General features: G+C 40.5%; 2 long non-coding RNA genes across 3 annotated transcripts in view; both read right to left on the bottom strand.

The window, feature by feature from the left end:
• Nucleotides 1–9,850, bottom strand: part of LOC109276499 (uncharacterized) — a 51,244-nt gene extending 41,394 nt beyond the window's left edge. The window contains exons 1-3 of one of the 2 annotated variants that reach the window (XR_002084701.2): nucleotides 8,079–9,850; nucleotides 7,355–7,508; nucleotides 2,725–2,969 (exon numbers count right to left, since the gene is read on the bottom strand). This is a non-coding gene — a long non-coding RNA (uncharacterized LOC109276499). The remainder of the gene's footprint in view (nucleotides 1–2,724; nucleotides 2,970–7,354; nucleotides 7,509–8,078) is intronic. The other variant, XR_002084702.2, reaches the window with a different exon arrangement.
• Nucleotides 9,851–12,653: 2,803 nt separating this feature from the next.
• Nucleotides 12,654–15,743, bottom strand: LOC128777074 (uncharacterized). Its single transcript, XR_008422239.1, has 2 exons — nucleotides 15,658–15,743; nucleotides 12,654–15,347 (listed from the first exon to the last, which is right to left on the bottom strand). It is a non-coding gene; the product is annotated as an uncharacterized LOC128777074 (long non-coding RNA).
• Between the last annotated feature and the right edge of the window lie 5,901 nt (nucleotides 15,744–21,644).

Raw genomic sequence — 21,644 nt, forward strand, 5'->3', positions numbered from 1 at the left:
TGGCTCAGTCAGTTGAGTGTCGAACTCTTGATTTTGGCTCAGGTTGTTATCCTACAGTCGTGGGATAGAACCCCATATCAGCACAGAGCCTACTGAAGATTGTCTCTCTCTCTCTCTCTCCATCTGCCCCTCCCCTGTTCACTCTCTCTTTCCCTCTGTGTGTTTCTAACAAACAACAACAAAATTATTTGTTTTTTATTTTAAATTCAAATTTAATTGGATTTCTTATAGTTTTTCTGCCAACTCTATGTAATGTGTCTCCCTTTTATGAATCAGGCTGCTAAGACCTGAAGGAACCAGTTACACATTGTTCAGAGATTGCTGGAAATGTCACTGTCACTGGAATGTCCTCCCAGCATCATGTCCATATATCCAATACTATGTGACCTTGAATGTGTCTCTCTCAATAACCTAGTTTCTCCTATTGCAAAATTGAATTCTTACTAGAGATAAGAAGAGCCAGTAATTGTATGTAAGGTCTCTTTACACAGCATCATATGCTTGCTAATTTAAAAAAATGAATAATAAAAAAAACCCTATCCTGTGATTTTTGAGGTTTCTTTACACTTCCCTGACAGTTTTAGAGTCAGCCTTCCCCTTTCTTCTCCATTCCATTTGTCTTTTTTTTTTTAAGTTTAATATTTATTTTGAGAGAGAAAGAGAGAGCATGAGCACATGCGTGTGGGAGGGGCAGGGAGAATGGGAGAGAGAGAATCCAAAGTAGGCTTCACAATGTCAGTGCAGAGCCTGATATGGGGCTTAATCTCCTCAACCATGAGATCACCATCTGAGCCAAGATCAAGAGTGGAACGCTTAACCGACTGAGTCACCCAGGTGCTCCACCATTTTGTCTTTTTTAAGGATAGGAATTGAAAAGGACTGGAGGACTGAGATGTGTAGTCTTGATACATTCTATAACTAACATATATTCTCTTTAGGAGGAAAATCTCTACTTGACCTTCGAAAGTGGCAAGCAATTTTTAAACAAGTCCAACATTCTCCCTTCTCCCAAGAGAGGACAGAATGTCCATTAGCTTCCAAGTAAACCTGCAGCCATGCCCCTCAGGTCAGGTGTGGCTAGTTATCTAAAGAGCCTGTGAATGAGGTAGCAGAGGCCACACTGAAGCAAGCTGTGAGAATGGCTCTTGGTATACCAGATTCTATGTCAGAATTACGCTGCAGACCTTGACCTTCACAGGTTGAAACCAGAAAGCGTCCTCTGCCTACTTTGTAAAATCCATGATTTAATAGATAGTGCCACTGTACATCCATAAATGGTCTACTATTTTCTCCATTAAGCACACATGTTCGAAGATTTATAAATTGCTGCATGACTCTATAACAGATCTGTTTGATCCTTTTGGAGGACAAAACTAAAGTGCTACAGAAATGAGACATTTATGATTTTCTGATAGCATCTTTAAATAACAACAGATCTAAATATCCTTTTAGGTTTTTTTTTTTTTTTTTTTTTTTTTTTTACCATTTCTCAAGATTTCAGAGCAGATCCTTTTATACAGAAAAGATTGGAACATGTATTATCTTTTAGCACTTGCTAAAACGCCCTCTTCACAGCTGTTCCTGCTGGAAAAATTCTAAGAAAAGGTAATGATTCTTTACAGGTTTTTACCTGATCGATTCATGTGGCATCTAAGTATAATTGTGAGATATTTATGGGGTCTCAGTTCCCCTTGGAAAAGTCCTGATAATGATTATAATAAAACCTTAGTAAATTTTAATGAAAGGGGCCAAAGAAAAAAATAATCCCAAGAATTTAAAATTCACAAGGTTGGATTGTTGGAAATTTTATACATGGACATCTATCTAGTTACCTAAAAATAAACATGTTATTTCTTTTGATTATCTCAGAAGTGTTATAAGAATGGTCCTTAAGAGTATGAGATTTTTTCAAAAGAAAAAGTTCTTATTTTCTTCTAATTACAAACTATAATTTAAAATACAAACTATAATTTAAAATAATTTCAATACAGTTGGTATTTCAACCAAGGTATTCTGCTTTAAATACAACCACACACAACATTTAGATGAAACATTATTAGTAACCAATATCGGTTTAATGAGAGTATATGGCTTAAATTAACATTAGCAAGGTTAACAACTTTGGCATTGATGGCTTTGGTGTGGCTGATATTAACGTCAATAATAAATAAAGAGAATGTTGATTTTGAAAGAAGCCTAAGACCTTGGAAAGCAATAAAAACTTCGGCATGCAAGGAGGGCTCCTTTCTGAAGGACACATTTACAAGAGGCATGGCAGTTGGTTGATAATCTGAACCATTGCCAGGACGATCACATACTCAGGGGTGTGTGGGTAAGGATCCATTTCTCCTAGCAGCCAGGGCTCAGACACCCCAGACTGTGGTTATCTCTGTCCTTGATGTTACAGCCTCTGGGGTCAGGAGTCCAGCTTGGAAACAGCTCCTCAATTACCCATTTATAGGAGGCTTTCAGTATAGCACCCTTGACATATCCAGATTTCATGTTATCTTCCCTTTGATCTATAACAGTGTTTGAGCTTTGTCAAAACACAGGAGTCAGTGGGGAATCTTTTCAGGTTACCGTAAAAGCCAAGCTAATTAAGTCATTCAACCTTTCATAAAAATCACGCATAATGGTAATTAGGTCTTCATTTAGTTGAATAGAATCAAGAGGAATTCCAGCATAACTAGGAAACTACATCCAACATCTAAGTCAAGTACTTACCATCTCTGTCTCTCTCTTTAGTTCTACTTTTAAAATATGCCTTAGAGGTTGGGAAGCTTTCAGATCAAAGTATACAAAAGGACCATTCAGTATCTCTCACTGTAGATTCTGTTCCACATGAGCTTCAACTTGTACAGGAGAATTCAGTGGAGCAGTGGGCTCCTCTTGCAGGCTTTGCCTAGAGAATTCAAATCCATTCTGGTTTTGCCTCATCTCTTAGCCACTCTGGGATCCACTTTCTTTACCTGTAAAATTAAGAAATTAGATGAAATATTAGAACTCTAGATAATTTCCCACCTCCAAATTCTATGATCTCCAAATGATTTTTGGTAAAATCACTTCCCACTTTTACTGAAGCTCTCCTCCTGTCATTTATGGCCAAGTGGAGGATGGATGTGTTTGAATGTTGGAGAGTGGAAGGTGAGAGAGGGGCCAGGAAGGTGAGAAAAAAGCTCAAGGTCAATCAAAGCCTAGGCTGTGGTTTCCTGTCTGTCCTGGAAAAGGGGATTTCCCAAGCTTCAGAGCCAGAGCCTTCCTTATCACTTGTTACTCTATTATGGATAACAATCAGCATAATTAACAATGGGTGTGCACCACACAATCGAAAAGACCCAATGCTATTTGGCAACAAAAAGTTTCATAAAGGAACTGTTGGCTCCCTTTTGTCTGAGCTTAGGTACAGATGAAAAATAGAAAAGTCAATTAAAATTATCCTACAAACTCTCCATTACTTAAAAACAAGCAAAAAAGGGGGTGAAATTGATTCCAGACCATATAATGCATTTGCAGATATTAACTAACAGTTATTAGTGTTTGCGGGATGTTTACCGAACTCTGAAATAAACTGGTTGTTTACAGAACTTCCTCATTCCCGAAAGTTCTCTACCTAAGCAATTTGTCCCCTATGTGCAAAGGATGTGTTTTTTGAGCACACAAAAGAAAAGGCCATCCAGTGTCTCCCATGAGTTACTGTGTGGGAGGGAAACTCAGTCTTAGCCAAATCACTGTCCTACAGTGAAGCGCCTTACATGACCTGTGGGAGAATGAGTCAAGAAGCATCAAATCCATGAGAACAGCTTGTATTTATTTATAGCAGAAATCAGAGGATTGAGAACACATGGCTGGATCAGGAGCCAGCGTACCATGTATTAATGCTGAGTGCCTACTAAGTGCCAGGATTACTCTAGGCCCTAGGGACTCAATGAAGAAACAAAACCAACAGGGTCCCAGCCCTTAATGGAGCTTAGAGTTTAGCAAATGGGCAGATGTTAAAGGAATAGAGCCAAGCCGTGATTTCCCATCGGTGCAGATATCAGGATTTCCCAAGCTTCAGAGATAGTTGGTCTTAAACATACAACAAGTGCAGTGAGGGAGAAGTACAAGGTGCAAAAGACAAGTTGGTCAGTTTTTGGTGGCATGAGACCTCACACAACATCCATCCTCAGGACCTCAGAGGGACTCACAGAACCCTCAGGGTTAGTGATGGGAATGAATGGTGCCATTTTCTGGGTGTCAGTGTTTACTAGTGACCAGGTACTTCCATACATTATTTCATTTAAAACAGGGGTCAGACACTAGACTCTCTTTCCGCTTTTGAAAGGTTGATTATCCATAATTAGAGTGTGGGGAGGGGCTTATACTCAGGATTTAGATACAGAACATGCTCTCATTTGCAAGAAAAAAAAATGAGATTCAGGATCTCATTTGCTAATGCCTTATTAAATTTTTATAACATGCTATTTTTCACATGCAAAATGTGGTCACTGATGGAGCCATATTATATATACCATATTATATACCATATAATTGTGGTGTTTCACTAGTAATGAGAATAAGCATGGGTTCTTACAGGGTCTCAGATAGGTAGATGGCTGGAGGCCAAGGGGCAGCATGGTATCATGGAGCACAGAATCATAGCCTGGGTGTCCCAGCTCCCCACCCCAATATCTCTACCTCTAATCAGGGGCCAGAGGCTTTGGGGAGGTGGGGGAAGAATATGCAAATGATGTGCCTTAATAACAAGCTCAGGAATGTGGCCTTATTCTCCCTGTCCTTCCCCAATACAGCTTCTTAGATCAGACATCCTATCTTGGAGGCTTGAGTGTGGGGACTGTGTAATTTTACTAATGTCAAGACAGTTTTTTAAGCCACTATGTAAAAAGTTAAATTCATGTATTCAAATCCCCACTACATACGGATTTCCCTGGATAACTAACAAAGCAGTTCAGTACACTAGGAGAAGATTTAGTTTTAGGAGGTCTGAAAATAAAACGTGCCATTAGCGTATTTACCCAGTAACACTAATGACTAATAATAGATTAAAAGGAGAAATTCATTTGTGGGATATTTATTAGTATACATGCAAAGCCATTTGCCAGCTCAATTTCCCCATTTCCCATTTTTCTTCCACAAAATTTAATAACAGGAAAAAATATAAAATTAGATGACTGGGTGTTGTATGGAAAACAATTTGACAATAAATTTCATATTTAAAAAAAAATAAGAAAAAATATAAAAATATTTCTGGCACAGGGGTGCCTGGGTGGCTCAGTCAGTTAAGCTTCCAACTCTTGACTTTAGCTCAAGTCGTGATCTCACAGTCGTGAGATGGAGACCCACGTCAGGCAGGATTCTCTCTCACCTTCTGCCCCTCCCCTGCTTGCTTCTCTCTCTCTCTCCCCCTCTCCAAAATTTGCTTGGAACAAAAGAGAATTGGGAAACCATGTGAACACTCCAACTGGCTGAATGGACAAGGTAGAAAGTGAGAGGCAGATAGAATATAGGGTAAAAGACAGTGTATGATACATGTCATTGATAAATAGTTGTCCTTTAAACTAAAAATTTTCAATAATGCCTAAAATAAGTCACTGTCCATGAACTTAATATGGTCAAAATATTTTCTGTGTCTCTCAAATTATCAACCAGTATTTTTTACTTCTTTTGAGTAGGTTTTTTTTTTTAATAGTTTAAGAACTTTCATTGAATCCTCTCCCACATAGCATTTAACTCTTTGACATGTGGTCACTTAAAGGCATTTTGGATTTTACTAAGTATTGGCAGTGCAGCAGTGGGTAGTAGAAAGAATTAAGGTTGGGGAACATTGATAATCTTTGTTCCCTTAACCTATGGGCAGGTCCCATTGAGACCTCCCCCTCTTCTGGAGGAGCCTGATCTGTTACAGTCCCATTCTTCTGCTCATCCAGCCACCCCTTTGGTCATTCAGGTTTCCCTCTCCTTTTTTTTAAGGCAATGAAGGAGAAACACCAATGGTTCATGTGTGCTGAATTAGAGGTAGGGTTTTGATAGAGGTGGGGGGAAAAGGAGTATGCATTTCATGAAGGAGACAATGTGAACAATTGTGCTCATGGGTCAGGAGGATGGAGCAGCTTACAGTAGTCCAAGTGCAATGACATGAAGAAAAGGAAAGGAAAGTAGGTTAGGGCAAATTGGTGAGATCTCCACCACAATTAAATGATATGGACCTCAGGCATGTCTATAGGCTAATTCATCTGTCAAACTGTAAATGTGGAATCTACTTCATGTTTTTTTCCCAACTCACATTTCCAATGCCACACTACAGACTTGAATATTGACAAGAAGAGGTTTGTGGAGTTTGAGATACAAATTCAAGAGTTATTTACATAGAGTCGACACTTAAAGCAGTGGTTGGTGGACTTACCAAAGGCTAATGTGCAGAGAGAAGACTAGAGGACCAAGAGTAAAATATATTCAGAGGAAAAGAGAAAGAAGTGGATCACTAAGAAGATTAAAGCATTGTATGGAGAGGAAGAAGGACAATCAGGATGGGACCCTCCCAACAGGGTCATTACCACGAGAAATTAAGAAAAGATGGAAACTGCACAAGGAAATGGGATTTGGCACTTAAGGTCTGATTGCTGATCTTTTTTTTTTTTTTTTTTTTTTTTTTAACGTTTATTTTATTTTTGAGACAGAGAGAGACAGAGCATGAACGGGGGTGATTGCTGATCTTTAAGAGAACACAGTTCTTAATAAGCATGACTAAGAACAAGCAGCCCATAGATCTGGACCACACTGAGAATGACAAGGTAAGATGAACTCTAAAACCCCTGGTTCTTGGATGTAGCATTCCAGGTAACATGCCTGATGTCTTGAAGTGGGTAAGTTTGCCAAGATCAAGAAATCCAGATGAACAGAACTGAATCTCCTCAAGAGGAACTGAACAGCTAGCTCAACATTTGGACTCCCTTCATACCATTAGAGTTAGCTGGACCAAGGCAGGGTGGTGGTTAGGCCCTGCCCATCTCATGATTCATTTCTTGCCTTTAATGGAGAAGAGGGCTTACAGTGGTGATGCCTGATTTAGGAAGAGCCTGAGTGTGTGTTACCTAGTGCTCCCTGGTGCAGCCCTTTCTTCAGAAGCAGGGAAAACAGGAAAATAATTAGGAACAAATTGAGGTGCCAAAGAGGAATAGGAAGAGGAAGGTTGGAAGCAGGCTCTTTGCAACGACCCTGAATCCTTGGGTGACCATCTCCCCACAGAGATGAAGTGATGGAGCCATCATGGGGAGCCAGATCCCTGGAAGGGGTGGGTGCTTTCCTCCCCAAGTCATTCATACCCAATAACAAGCACATACCAGATAACACTCACCTTGAAGGCTGTGGGCTGTTGGAAGCAGACACAGTGTGCCTTTGGGAATCCCCTGAACCAAGGCACGAGAAACATTCTTTTCCTTAACACCTGCAACACGCTCCAGGATGACTGTTTCTCTTAAAGCCATAGGCGTCTGTTTTCGCATTTGTTCCTTAGAGACAGAAACAGGATTACGATATATAATGTTTTTTTCTCATTTCCTGCTATGTGCTGTTTTAAGTTTCTGTGACAGCTCTTCTATGCTTTCCTCCAAATGGTGAATCTATGTCTGGTCACCACCTTGCCCCCAGACCCCCACTCCATGTTGATGGCTGGGGCAGAGACTTATATAGGAATGTTTAAGACATGGAATGTTCTATAACCAGTGATTTTTCACCTGCTATTTTTGAAAAAAAAAATCTTTATACAGATTTCAAGCCCACTTTGCTTGTGCAATAGAATGATCAAATAGAATCTCTTTGAAGATTTGGAATCACATTCAGTCTCAGAGTCATTTAGATCATCATTTGGGTCATCACTGACCTCAGTGCCATGGGCCATGGGACAAGCACTGAGGATCAGAGCCAGAAGACGTGGGTTTGAGGATCAGCTCTACTTGAGGAGCTGTGAGGTTCAGGGCAAGTTGCTTTAAAAAAAAAAAAAAAGCCAAAAAACAAAACACTAAGCCTCAGTTCTCAGTTTCCTTCTCTGTAAAGTGGGAATAAGAAGCAAATCCACTTACTTCACAGGATTACGTGAAGATTACAAAAATCTTCCATGAAACCATTTTCATTAACTTAAAACCTGCAACTACAAGGATGTTATAATTAGAGATGTAGCTCCAGGAGCATAGGAGTTCAGGCTAAATCTTCACAGGTGAGTTTGAAAAATTGGCTTATAAAAGAAACCCCAAAATTGAATTTGACTTCTTGTTTTTTATTTTTTTGTCCTACAAATGGGATGCTAGAAAAAAAAAATAAAGTTGGTTTTCAGTTAGCTGCTGGTATCCACATACAACAGATAAGGAAACCAAGATTTAGAAAGGTGTTGTATGTCTATTTTTAAGTGACTTGTCCCAAATCTCACAGCTAGCAAGTATAAGCCCAAGATTCACACCTGAAATTCAGGCCTGCAGAAATAGGCTGCTTGAGTTCTATTTTCATAATGGCTTAAACTAAAGAACATACTCAGTGAGATAACACAAGGAGCATCTGAGGTAATGCTCAATGGCAGGACCTAGACCTTAGATTAGGGCCACCCCATGACTCTGGGGTGGAGCCCTCAGGAGAGGAGCTCATTCTGACAGGAGAAACCTTAACTGGGGTGTTGGTAGGAAGGATGCTTGTGGATGCCACACTGGGTGGGCACACACCAGTTGCCTTCTAACTGAACCCCTTTGGCAGCTTGGGCTAAATCCCTGAGCAGAGAAAGACGGCTATAGCTCAATTCATGGGTCAACAAAGTAATAACATGGAGTTCTGTGAAAAATGGACAAGGATAGGGCACCTGGGTAGCTCAGTTGGTTAAGCATCCAACTCTCAATTTCCACTCAGGTCATGATTTTGCAGTTCATGAGTTCGAGTGTTGAGTTGAGCTTTGTGCTGGCAATGCGGATCCTGCTTGGGATTCTCTCTCTCTGTCCCTCTCTCTCTGCCCCACCCCAGTTTGTGTGCATATGCACATGCTCTCTCTCTCTCAAGATAAATAAACATTTAACAAATGGACAGGGCAAGTCTAAAAAAATTCTATCACTGGTGGCAGATGGGCTCTTCTCCCACTCAATCAGCCCTGTGGCTGACAGAGACAAACCACCAAGGCCATGGCGGTGATAGCTACATGCATGATGTCACACGACATGGCTGGGCCTCCACTGACGACGTGATCCATTACAACTCTGGATGCTCCACACAAATGAGTTACACAGTGTTATTACCACATATGGATTTTCTTCTCTCTTTACCAGATCCCTTTGCTTCCACCAGCGCCTGTGTTCGAGTCAACAGTTTAAAGTCTAAAGTTTGGGTATAAGTTGTTCTCATTATTCAGCCCCTCTAAATGTGACCTCTGTTTTCCTTCTAGCTATGCCTCACCTGCCCTGAGAAGACGAGGAATACATAATGCCGTGGGTATGAACAGAGGCTTTACGAGCAGACAGAAGTGGGCCTGGCCCCTGGCCCTGACTTTTACCACCCCTGAGACTTCAGAAAGTCATTCAACAGCAGGTTCTTGTGTTAGATGAGAATAACAGGAATGCAGATGTCATCCAGTTGTTGGAGGGATTCTGTGCAATCAGCCCGACCACACTTTGTAGGCACCCACTACATGGTAGCTATTGTTATTAATAAACAGTAAGATGTTTCCATTAAAAACAGGACTGAAGAGGACTCTTCAACCAAATCTCAAGGGAGCATAATTTTCTGTATAAATAATAACGTAATTGTGTAAGAATTGTCACACAGAGTCAGTTTCCCATTCTCTCTCTCTCTCAACCTCTCTCCCTCCCAAAGCACCCAAGATTTCTTCCTCACTCACCCCACCTTCTAGCTTTCTGTTAGCTCTCCCCAAACTTTTCTTCAAAGTTGAATTTCACATCATTGTTTACTACCTCACCCCCTTCGAACATCTCGCCAGAATCCCTACCTTGGCAGTATAGTTGGTTTTGTTGTTGTTGTTATTTTTGGGGGGAATTTCCATTTTCCTGTTAGGAAATCATGAACTTTACTGGCCACATATGAACAAATCAGTTTCCCATTCATGTTCCGCTCTCCTGGGATGTTGGGAGAATTCGTTAGATGAAGCCTGCAAGGCATGGCCTGCTCTTGGAGAAATATGATATATTAATATCACATTTAACAGAATGTTACTTTCACAAAAGGCAAATTACTGGCCATCCACCTGTTTTAAATCTGCAGAATGCTGCCACAGGAGACAATGCCTGTGAACTTAGTCACCCACAGCAGCTTAACTCTCCTTTAGGCACACACATTTCCACTGAACAGTAGTCATGTTTCTGATAAGCAGTATTTCCAAATTAGTCGGATTCTTTACTCAAATGTGAATCTAACAGGTTGCTAAGAAACCTACTCAAATTTCCCTGCCCAACTATGTTCTTACTCTGCCTGTCTTTTCCCACCATTCTGTGGGAGAATCCCAAATCCATTCCAGAAAAATCGAATTTTGTTGTAATGAGAAACCAGGTCAGTTAGTGTCAGTGGCAACTATTAATATCTATGAAGGCTAAAAAATAAATTCAATATTTGGTCATAGAATTGGCCACGGTTATTATTATGTAGTATGATGATGATGATGATGATGATGATGATGATGATGAGTATTCGTTTCTTCTTTTTTGTGTGCTATTGTACCTGCAACTCCAGGCCGGGAGGAAATGACTTCTGGAAACTGGCAGTTCTCAAAAAAGAGGAGAGCAGGTTGACACAAGCAGTCAAAAACCATCTTCTTGATAAAATGCTGCCCTTTCCCTCTAAGTAGGAACAACTGCAAAGGTATAATTAGCTTAGTCAAATCTATTGGAAGGAAAGCATCACTTACTCTCAAAAGGCAGATTCTGAGAAGCTGCTGCCAGCCCCAAACTCAGCAGCCTGGAGGTCCCAGATCCCACGTGAGGGGCTGGACAAAGTCTTCCTCTCCTGGAAAATGAGTTTCTGTTTAGGCCCCTGGATGTGACCGGTCACTCCCTCTCTTCCTTTTCTCTTGGTCTTTGATTCTCTTTCCTGACGTGGTGAGTGGTACCCATCTCTTTTTGCTTTATGTCAGTTTTGTTCTTCTCATGGAGGAAATGAGAAGGATAGGAGGCAGGCCATGAATGATGTCCTCACTTTGTGCCTTCTCCTAGGTGACAGTTCACACGAGGCCAGGAAGTGGGCCATTCTCAGAATTGTTCCCCAAGAGCTTTGCTTTGTTCTGTTTCCCTTATAAGCCTTCCTGACTTATTTTTGCTGTTGAGAAATTTGAACTCTTCATGGAATGAATATGAGGAAAACATTTTCTGTTTGTTTTCTTTTATTTTGTTTGTTTGTTTTTATTCTGGGCCTGCTATAAAATCTCTCAGAGAATCATTATGTTTTCATAAGGAAATCTCAAGCTTTTGTCTAGTGATCCTTCTCTTTGTTTCTCTACAAGAAGGAGGGGCTGGGAAGGTTTCCTGGTACCATCAGGGGACATCACTGACCTAGCAACAGGTCACTATGGTTAGTGCATGATGACAGCAGAAAGGCTGTGAGTGAAACAGGGATGTCGAGGGTAACTATTCAGGCAAGCTCTCAAGAAAGAATTCCAATGGGACCCTTTATCTCTAAAACAGATTAAGGTGCTGATTTTGCTGACTTCAAAGCATGACAATTCTGGCCAAGCTTTTCTCAATAAAGCCATCAGAGCAGGCAGAAGGAATCCTATTCTCTTGATGCAATTGGAGACATGATTCTCAATACCATGGGGTGGGAGAATATACTTTTTCAAATTACATGTGGCCCTACCCACAGAATCACTGCCCTTGAGGAGAAAATGCTGCTCATTCATGGGGTGAGCTATATGCTTGATGGTGAGGAGGTTAAACAAAACAAAGCAAAACAAAACTGTTGGGAACCATAAGAATCTGCCGTGTGTGTGTGTGTGTGTGTGTGTGTGTGTGGTGTGTTTGGCCCATGAGAAAAAATTATTCCCAGCTCGCAGACTTTCCTGAAGTATGAACAATGTTAAGATGTCCAACTTTTGATTTGCACTTGAGATTTTAAATTTAATGTGACATATTAATGAAAGCAATGTGCGGTATTTACTCAAATCACAGTTTTCTTCAGGGTAGTGCAAGATTCAGTCATGGATAAATCAGGAGCGTACTCCAGACTCTGAAAGACAATAGACTAGAAATCAAAATGATGGGGGGGGGAGGGGAGAACAGAAAGACACTACTCAAAAAAGAATTATTAAAGTTTGAGAGGCGAATGATACTACTTGAGGGAAGTATTAAAAGCCATGCAAAGTCATAAACTCTATGAAGGCAAACAGTTGCATACACTCTGCTCACCCTCATGGTGTGCAGTATATGTAGCAGCACTGGGGACCCTCATGGAGCTGGGGCCTGTGCTCTTCGTCACTGAGCATGCTTCTTTCCTGAATGTCAAGCCATTTGATGGCTTGACCCTGTAGACACATTTGGATGTAGCTAAGTTGTATGAGTGGTAATTAAAGTGAATTGAAAAACATACAGACTGAGCCTAACTAACATTTTAGTGAGGTTCAATAACACTGGTTTGATTTAAAATTTTTTTAATGTTTGTTTATTTTTGAGAGAGAGAGAGACAGAGAGAGAGACAGAGACAGAGACAGAGTGTGAGCAGGGGAGGGGCAGAGAGAGGAGACACAGAATGTGAAGCAGGCTCCAGGCTCTGAGCTGTCATCACAGAGACCAGTCTGGGGCTCAAACTTATAAACTGCAAGATCAAGACCTGAGCCGAAGTCTAACGCTCAACTGACTGAGCCACCCAAGTGCCCCAACACTGGTTTGATTTTAGAAGGACACACATTTTTCTATTTAAAAAATTTCTCTGAGGGCTCTAAAGGGTCAAATGCATTTTTTATAAAGGTGAAAATGTATTCCTAAGCAAAATAAAAAAAGTTGGGACACAAATGTGAAATTTTCCTTGAAATCCAGGTACATGGAATTACAAAGATTCCATAGAAACTTTCTGGGAGCTACTATTTACTGAGTGCTCGCTATGTGCCAGACCAACTGAATGAATGAATAAACGAACAAATCAACAGCCCTATAGAATACTTATTAATATTTCCTTTTACCAATGAGGAAACTGAGGCTTGGAAGGCTGTAAGAAGTCACCCCATCTGTTAATATTCGAACAGAATTCAAACCCAAACTTTCTGACTTTATGAAATGTAAGAGAGATTCAAAACAGGGTGCTGGGAACAATCACATATCCTAAAAACCCCTCCAACTTAGGCTGGCTGATGAAGACAGCTTTTATTTTTCTCCTTGAAGTTCCTAACTTCCCCCAGTGAGTGCCAATGTCCTCGTTCATTTTCTCACATTACTCATGTCTTTTACCCACAAAATTCTGGTTGAAATTAGTGGAATCTTCGTGCTTAAGAGCTTCTAATGACACAGAGAACTGGGAATACTAACCCAATGTTCTGATCTTTTTTAAAAGTCCAGACAGAAAAGAATATTGGCCCCAGCGGTCAAAACCCAGACAACTCCAGTTTTGATGGGACAGCTCCCAAAAAGTTCAGATGCTTCCCTGAACTTATCCAAACCTTGGGCGGTCTCCTGCTTTTCCGGAGGGAACATGCTTGGTGGATGATGCACCAAGTTTGAAACACATGGAGAATGCCCTCCATAGGGACTCTTGGGTCTTATGTGAGGTTAAATCCCAACTGCACATCAGGCTGCCATGGTATTTTTTCCCTGTAGAAATATAAGCGGCTTTGTTGTGTTGCAAATGAAATTTCAACCACACAGCAAGCACTGGAAGTTATATTAGGTGAAGTTATCAAACTTCTGTTTACGGTCTTCATTATTAGGCACCTACCACATGTCAGACACTTTCCCAGATGCTTCACCTATGTTACTTTCTTAATCTTTTCAGCAAACCCGCAACATAGTTGTTATTTCCATTTAACAAATAAGGAAGAAAAAAATGAATAAGGAAACTGAGGTCCGGGTTGATTAAGTAACATTCCCAGAGTCATGTGACTCGTAGGTGGCCGTTGACATTGGAACCAATTCTGCCCATGCCCAAAATTTGTGCACTCAACCACTCCATGATGTCCCCTGATCCACCCAGATCACCTGATACACCCAGAAAGACATGAACGAAGATTACATTGTGGATGGATTGTATTCTAGCTTTATTTCCATTTGACTGCAGCATCGTCTGGTCCATTCCAGAAGCAGAGATGGAAACAGTGGAGCTGGATGGCACCTCTGGTTCTTATATAGCAAACATGGGTAATGTGGCCAGGTTGCTAGGCAGAGGTCACCAGCTTCAGGCTAAGTGACAGGAGTTAATGAGTTCCAAGGCAAAGCAAGCCATGAGGTTTGCAAATCTATGAGGTTCTCAGAGTCTGGAACCTCTGAGAAGCCATCAAAAAATTCTGACCAGACAGACTAAGAAATTCATGGGTTGACTTTAGAAATCAGAAATAAATCAGGAAGAAAAAAACAATCAATGTACAAGCCAATTCCATAAACACTAGAACCTCATAGAATCATTAAAAGTCCCCATAACTTAGGCCTGACTGAAACTGTGGTCCCTTCACTGTAGTAATTTAAATCAACTATTTATTTTGGCTTCTCTGCTCAATGACTTGTTCTAATCGAAATGCTTTGATGAGATGTACAAAAAGAATAAAAATATGATTGAGAAGCCAGAGAGTAATATCTTGGTTTAAAACAATTGTGAACATAAATTTTAATCTTTGGCCATATTATAGGGGCCATTTTGACTGACTAGGGCAAACACTTCTAAGGTCTTATTTAGAAAAGAATTTTGGGTTTTAGAGTGGGTGTAAATGCATTCTAACACTATCCCTACAGAACATATTTCCACCAAAAAGACCTCTTATTCTGCTTATAAATCAATGTACATTTGATATCTAAAACTATGTATTTTGGAGGCTTCTATAATAACCTATGGCTAAGAAGCTAAGGTCAACTTCATGCTGAGTTTGAGCAATATTTGTGGGACTTGGGTTCCTGCTTTTCCTACAAGAAAACCAGTATATTTCCTTCCTTCTTTACATGAAATACCTCCATTAATCTACATAAAATTCATCTCTTGGTAGTGTGCTTATCTGAATTGGATATTATCTTTCTGAGGCCAATAGCAATAATAAATGACAAGAGTTAATATTTGTTACAATATTACCATATATCAGGTATCCTCCAGCAGAACTAGGTTTGAAGCCTGGCCAAGCTATTTGACAACCTGGGGGCCATGGACAAGTTACTTATCTCTCAAATCATCAGTTTTCTTACCTACAAATTATGATAATAATACATTGGTTTGAAAAAGACAATTACCGTATGATTTCACTTACATGTGGAATCTAAAAAACAAATAAACAAACAAACAAAAAATCAAAAAGACTTTTAAATACAGAAAGCAAACTTGGTGATTGTCAAAGGGGAGGTGGGTGGGGGATGGAGAAATAGGTGAAGGGGATTAAGAGGTACAAAATTCCAGGAATAAAATAAATAAGTCAAGGAGATGAAAAGTACAGCATAGAGAATGTAGTCAATAATACTGTAATAATGTTGTATGGTGGCAGATGGTGACTATGCTTACCATGGTGAGCAGTGAGTAATGTATAGAAGCATCATCACCATGCTGTACACCTGAAACAAATAGAACATTGTATGTTAATTAAACTTCAATTAAAAAAAAGAGAGGGAGATGCAAGTGGAAATTGAAAACTAAAGGAGACTTAAAAGACTAAAAACCAAAAACCCCAATGACCCAACATTTGTTTGTGCAGAAAAGTCAATGGGATAACATATGTTGTATTAATTTGCTAAGGCTGTCCTAATAAATACCACAGAGTTGGTGGTTTAAACAAAGGAAATTATTTTCTCACAATTCTGAAAGTTAGAAGTCATAGATGAAGGTATCAGCAGGGTTGATTTGTTCTGAGGCCTCTCTCCTTAGGTTATAGATGGCTGTCTTCCCTCTGAGTCTTCACATGGTTTTTTCTCTGTGTGTGTCTGTGTCCTAATCTCTTCTTTTACATAAGACCAGTCAGGTTGAACTAGACCTATCCTAATGACCTTGTTGTAACTTAATTATCTTTCTACAGACCCTGTCTCCCAATCCAGTAACATTCTGAGGTACTAGAGGTTAGGATTTCAACATATGAATTTTAGGGGGAAAACAATTAATCCTAAAACATAGGTGAAATGCCTAGAACATCGCACACTTTCAATAAATGCTGGTTCCCTTCTCTTCCCCACTTCCAAGGTGGGTGTAAAGAAGACACAGAGCATGTAACACATGCTCTTTGAGTGGATTGTTCAGATTCTTTAACAGATACTAAAATAATCCCATTTAAAATGGAATGTTCATTGCTGTTCATTGGAAGGCCTTCAGTTTAAAATCAGAGGCAAACTAGATTTCACTTTGTATCTTAAAAAGTACACATCAAGGTACAAAGACGAGTTTTTACTTCCTGAGTTCTCAGCTCCCATTGATTTAACTTCTAATCAAGGGCAAGGAAAACACTAGAATATGGTGACAACGATGATGATGTGACAGGGTGATAACAGCAACTCACATTTACTGGGGGCCATAACATATGAAGCCTTTTAAATGCATTCTCCCATTTGATCTAGTACAACTTATACAAATGATTAGCTGTGTGTGGTCTTCCAAATAAACTGACGTGTGTGTGTGTGTGTGTGTGTGTGTGTGTGTGTGTGTGTGTGTGTGTTTAAGGAGAACACATTACAAATTTCTACACTAAGAAAGGGTAAAATCAATGTTGATTTCATGAGAGGACCCACCAACCTCGATGATCATTGCCACTCTAACTGTGGTTTTGCTGATATTTAAGGACACATACATTATGTCTGAATTGACTAGAAAATGCTGACATCCACTTTTGGAACTGGAGCATATTCTGGAGTACAGAGATTCCTTGATAGGTGTTAACTGACCAGGAGAGCTGAAGATAACCAGCGTTCAAGTCCTTCTCTACCTAGCACACTGCTCTGCATGGTATGAAGACAAACAAATATTTGTGGAATGAAAGACAGACCACCCCACCAGACTTCTGAGTTGCTCTCTCTTTTCAGGATCAGCATGGCTAACAGTTCTGATGGACTCACTGATCAAACAGTTGTCTGTGCCCCTCTTCACTCAAGAGACCCCCAAGAACACACTGCTGCAGAATGAGGGGGGCCAACACTTGGCTCCTTTGTAATTTACTCTCAAGTGCTTTAGGGGTTTTGAGCAAGAGTCTTAGTCATGTGAACATATCTGTAAAACTATTGTTGGGAAAACAGAAAGAACAAATGTTGAAATTCCCAAGTTTTTATTTAGTGGCACTTCTACTTCCACCTCCCAAGAGAAACAGATGTGGCAGCTGTCACTGACAGTGATGGAACCACACATTTGAAAATGTTGTAAATCACAGAAATATAAAGGCCATTGTAATGCCTATCAGATTCTACTTTGCTTCTGTTGGAAGAGGCAGGCTGCCTCTTCCTCGTTTAGAGGAACCAATGCAACTGCCCATTAAAAAGAGTCAAGTAGGCATATTTTTTCGTAACTCTTCCAGACTTGAACGAAGGCATAGAGGAGACAGATGCATGCAGGATGTATTCAGAGAGTTGCTTTCTGTCAGCTCACTCTCTGGACATGATCAGGCCTGCAGGCAGGGTTTTTGAGTTTCTGGCCTGCTGTCAACCCCATTGAGCAGCAGCCTTGGCTGGGTCATACATAACATTTTTTCTGTCTGAAGGATGACCTGGTTTGCAAAGGACAAATAGTAGGGCTCCCAAAAAATAATTAAGCCTTTGGACCCCTTTCTGCAAACACAAATCTGTGTGAGGTTTTCTGGAGAAAATGCTGTAGACTGCATTCCAAAGGCCAAAAGGCAAAACACCACGCTGGTCAGTAACCCATGTTCTCTCCATAAATAGCACCATGCCTTTCTGAAGCAATGAGACAGAATGTTAGACAGCCCTATTTGTGGTACTAGCCGAATGGAAGCTTTAACAACAGACACGAATATGACCAAGACAATGAAAGGGATGGACAGAAGACAAATTCAGCCAATGCACAGTCTGAACAAGTCACTTAACTTAACTGCTTAACTACTACTTGGGGCCTCAGTCTCCTCAGCTCTAAAGTTAGGCTAATAACTCTGCTCTATAAGGTAATCCATTTAACCAGAACACATTCCCTGAGAACCTACCACATGTGCGGTTAATGGCTGGTGGTGACAATCAAATAAAATGTGAGGACCCAGATGAGCAGCTGCTTCATAACAGGCTTTCCACAAATGTTTGTTGACTATGGAGAGGGGTTGGGAAAGGAGGAAGCTATGGACTTCCTTTGAAAATGTGGGTATTTATTCAGATTCCTGAATTATTTATTAAAAATATTAAAAATTGCTTTCTTCTATTGGAATAATGATTAAGCACTAGAAACAGACAACAAAGACCCTGGGAACAGAAAATTATGACAGGAAGAATGAGCTCTGTTCCAGCTCAGGGGGAACCTTGACTGAGCTTTGACATATGTGAATAGACTCCCAGGAGACTCCATGGCTTCAGATCTAGGTCTAAGTAGGTAAAGAGTGGAGGGGAAAGGTGCTGGGGTGGGGGTGGGGGAGTGATGAAAGGGGAAAAGTAATATATTGCAACAAAAAGTATAGGATAATTCCTAGGAACAAACTAACAGACATGTTTATCCTGTCAGAAGCCTTAGTGATTTCAGTGGTTGGCTGGAGGGAGGGGAAAATTGAGCTAGTGTTAATCACTCTCCCAAGTTCAACTCTAGCTTCTAACAAAATAGGCAATAACTGGTAACACCATTCCTGATCCTCACAACACCCAGGGTCAAGGCCTGGCTGGAATTACCCAACAGGATTTCAGACTAGGCCTGGAAACATGTGCATTTAAGCTTATTCTGTAATGCACACTACATGTAGAAATGGATTTTTCTCAATCTAATTTTAAGAAAATCTGAACTTAGTAAGAGTAACTGGGTGCTTTAGGTAATCCCATATTTTTTTCGTAGGAGAAGTATTTTGTGGCAAAAGCCAGACAATGGCATTAATCACACCTATCTCAGGCCCAAGTTTGGATAGTAGCCTTTTTTTTTTTTACTTTAATAGAAAAATAGAAATCTTTTTTAACTACCATATACCCTCTAGTTGCCTTTTCCTTGTGTTTTGTGATTTCTTTTGGCATTATTGTGCTCCTCTAAGGGTTAACAGAGGTTAACAAAGATGACCTTGGGGAGCTGGAGGAGTTGGTGCTTCTAAAAATCTCCTGGGTGGGGACTACAGATGGCAGGTCAAAATTGACATCATTCTTCAGCTGCCTGGTATGCACCTTATGAAACCAGGCACACCCATGCTAAAATAACAAATTGGCCCATACTCAGGGAAAATCACAAATGTGTTTCTTCTTCCAATGATATATGTAGTAGAAGCAAAGGGTGGAGGTTGAGTATGGAGAGAGTAGAAGAGGAGGTGAAGGCAAAGCAGAGCATCCAGTGCAACCAATCTGTGATGAGACCCTCCAAATGCTGGAATGTCTTCCATGCAAAGATGCTCAGGATGAGTCCAATTTTAGCCCAGGAGAAATGAATCATCTATAGGGCAAAAGGTTTAAAGAGAAAAAAAGTATTATTCCAAGTATGCAGTGTTGTCCGCATCCAAAACTTCTAGGTCAAATACAGTGAAGAACTGATGTGGGAAAAAGAAAGCAGCCTGAGCTCTCTGTGCTCTGGGTTGGCTGGCGGCTGTCCTCGTCCTCACACCACTGATGTCCCGGCCCTGTTGGTGGGCTATGGGAGGAAAGCTCAGGCCTTGTACCTCTTGATGCTTGGGAAATGCAGGCTGGGGAGTTTCTGACTTGTATGCACTTTAATTAAAGGGAATATGACCTCTTCTACAATGGAGATGATGATAATAAAACATCCCCAAAAAGAATGGGGGCATACACAGGCTTATATATTTCCCCAAGCTTTGTGGAAGGCAAGAGGGTTAGAAACAGTAAAATCTTGTTTGCTCTTGCAGCTCTGAGTAACTTAAGGGAGAAAGAGCTCAGAAAATAATTGATTAGATGCCAATTCACATAGCTCACTTAGTCTGCTTTTTATTATCAGTATTTCTTTAAAAGTCTAATAGATCCTGTTCTTGACAAGCATGAAGCCAGAAGGTGGGCTCTTATCCAGTGTTTTCATTTTTCAGCCCTCAAGAGGCAATGATTAGATCTTACTATTGAATGCACAAACCACACTCACTGTGTGAACTCTCTGAGAGCGCTCTCCACCTAGGGATAAAAAAAGTAGAGAAGTTTTATTGGAAGGATTGTAAAAGGAAGAGGGAAGAGCATTCTGGGTCTCTTCGGGCCAAATGATTAGGGATGAGTTGACTTTCTTATGATCACTCTAAATCTACTCTCCCAGGGAGGAGGGAAACCTGAGAAGACTAGACTTCAGTGATTTAATTCCAGGTCTAAGAATAGCCAAACCTGGGTTGGACAGGAGCAAGCAAAAGTCAACCACTGAAAGAGCATTTGCGAAGTAAGCAAAATCCTATGAATCCTAGGTAATTGCTGTCAGTAGAGTTTCTCTCTTCCACATCTCATAAATTGTAACTGAATTTAGGAGAATATGCCAATCAATGGATGCTCTCCACAGATTACATGATCTAAAACTGAGCTACGATGAGCCAAACACGATTAAAATGTGCTTCCAGTCATAACTTCATGGCAATACTTCTCAGAGGCATTGTCCAGTCCAGTAAGCCCTGGACACATTTTATTCATTACAACACAGTCAATATCAAGTTGCCACACACCGTATCTGTGTCTGTCATGTATATACCCTCAACATATACTAAAAGTGCAGTGCTCTCTCCTTCAGAATGGGGTTGATTAGTGAGTCTCTGGTATGCCCTTGGGGGTTACCTATCCACTTCAATCATAGGTCCAGTGAATGAAAAGAGAAAAGATCTTTTCTCCAAGGAGGAATACATGCCAAGGGAACGGATGGCCTAAAGCCTAACTCCTGGGGTTAGCTCCTAGATAATCCCAGTTCCTTCTGATGGCAGATTCTTCCTGTGAGGTGCTGGAAGGGTGGCTGAGCTGGAGCTCCTTTACAGTATCTGGTTGGTTCAATGAAAATACTTTTCAGTATTTACAGAATAGTATTGAGAACATAGCCTTCAGTAAAACCGATGTGTAGAAATGACAACGTAGATGAGTCCAGATATGAAAAAGGCAACACACAAATCAGTCTTATTATTTTAAGGGCACTTTCCATGTTGCCTATCAGTGCAATTGTGCACTGAGGGCGAGCCCATTTGTGTTCCCTGGAAGCCATGGGAAACAGGTGGGTAACACTCAACCCCAGGGAAGGTGACAGGTGAAGTGATAGAATGCAAACCCATCTTTTCCATTCTGTGAGGGGTAAGATGCCATGAATAGCACTTTCCCCAGAGTATGTCACAATATACTATTTTTTTAAGGGAGGTTAAATCTGTTTGAGCCTTGGAAAATTTGTTACTATAACCATAGCAAAGCTGATGTGAAACCCAAATA

This window comes from Panthera pardus, unplaced genomic scaffold (genome assembly GCF_024362965.1).
Source record: "Panthera pardus isolate Hobbes unplaced genomic scaffold, ASM2436296v1 HiC_scaffold_15, whole genome shotgun sequence".
Lineage (NCBI taxonomy): Eukaryota > Metazoa > Chordata > Mammalia > Carnivora > Felidae > Panthera > Panthera pardus.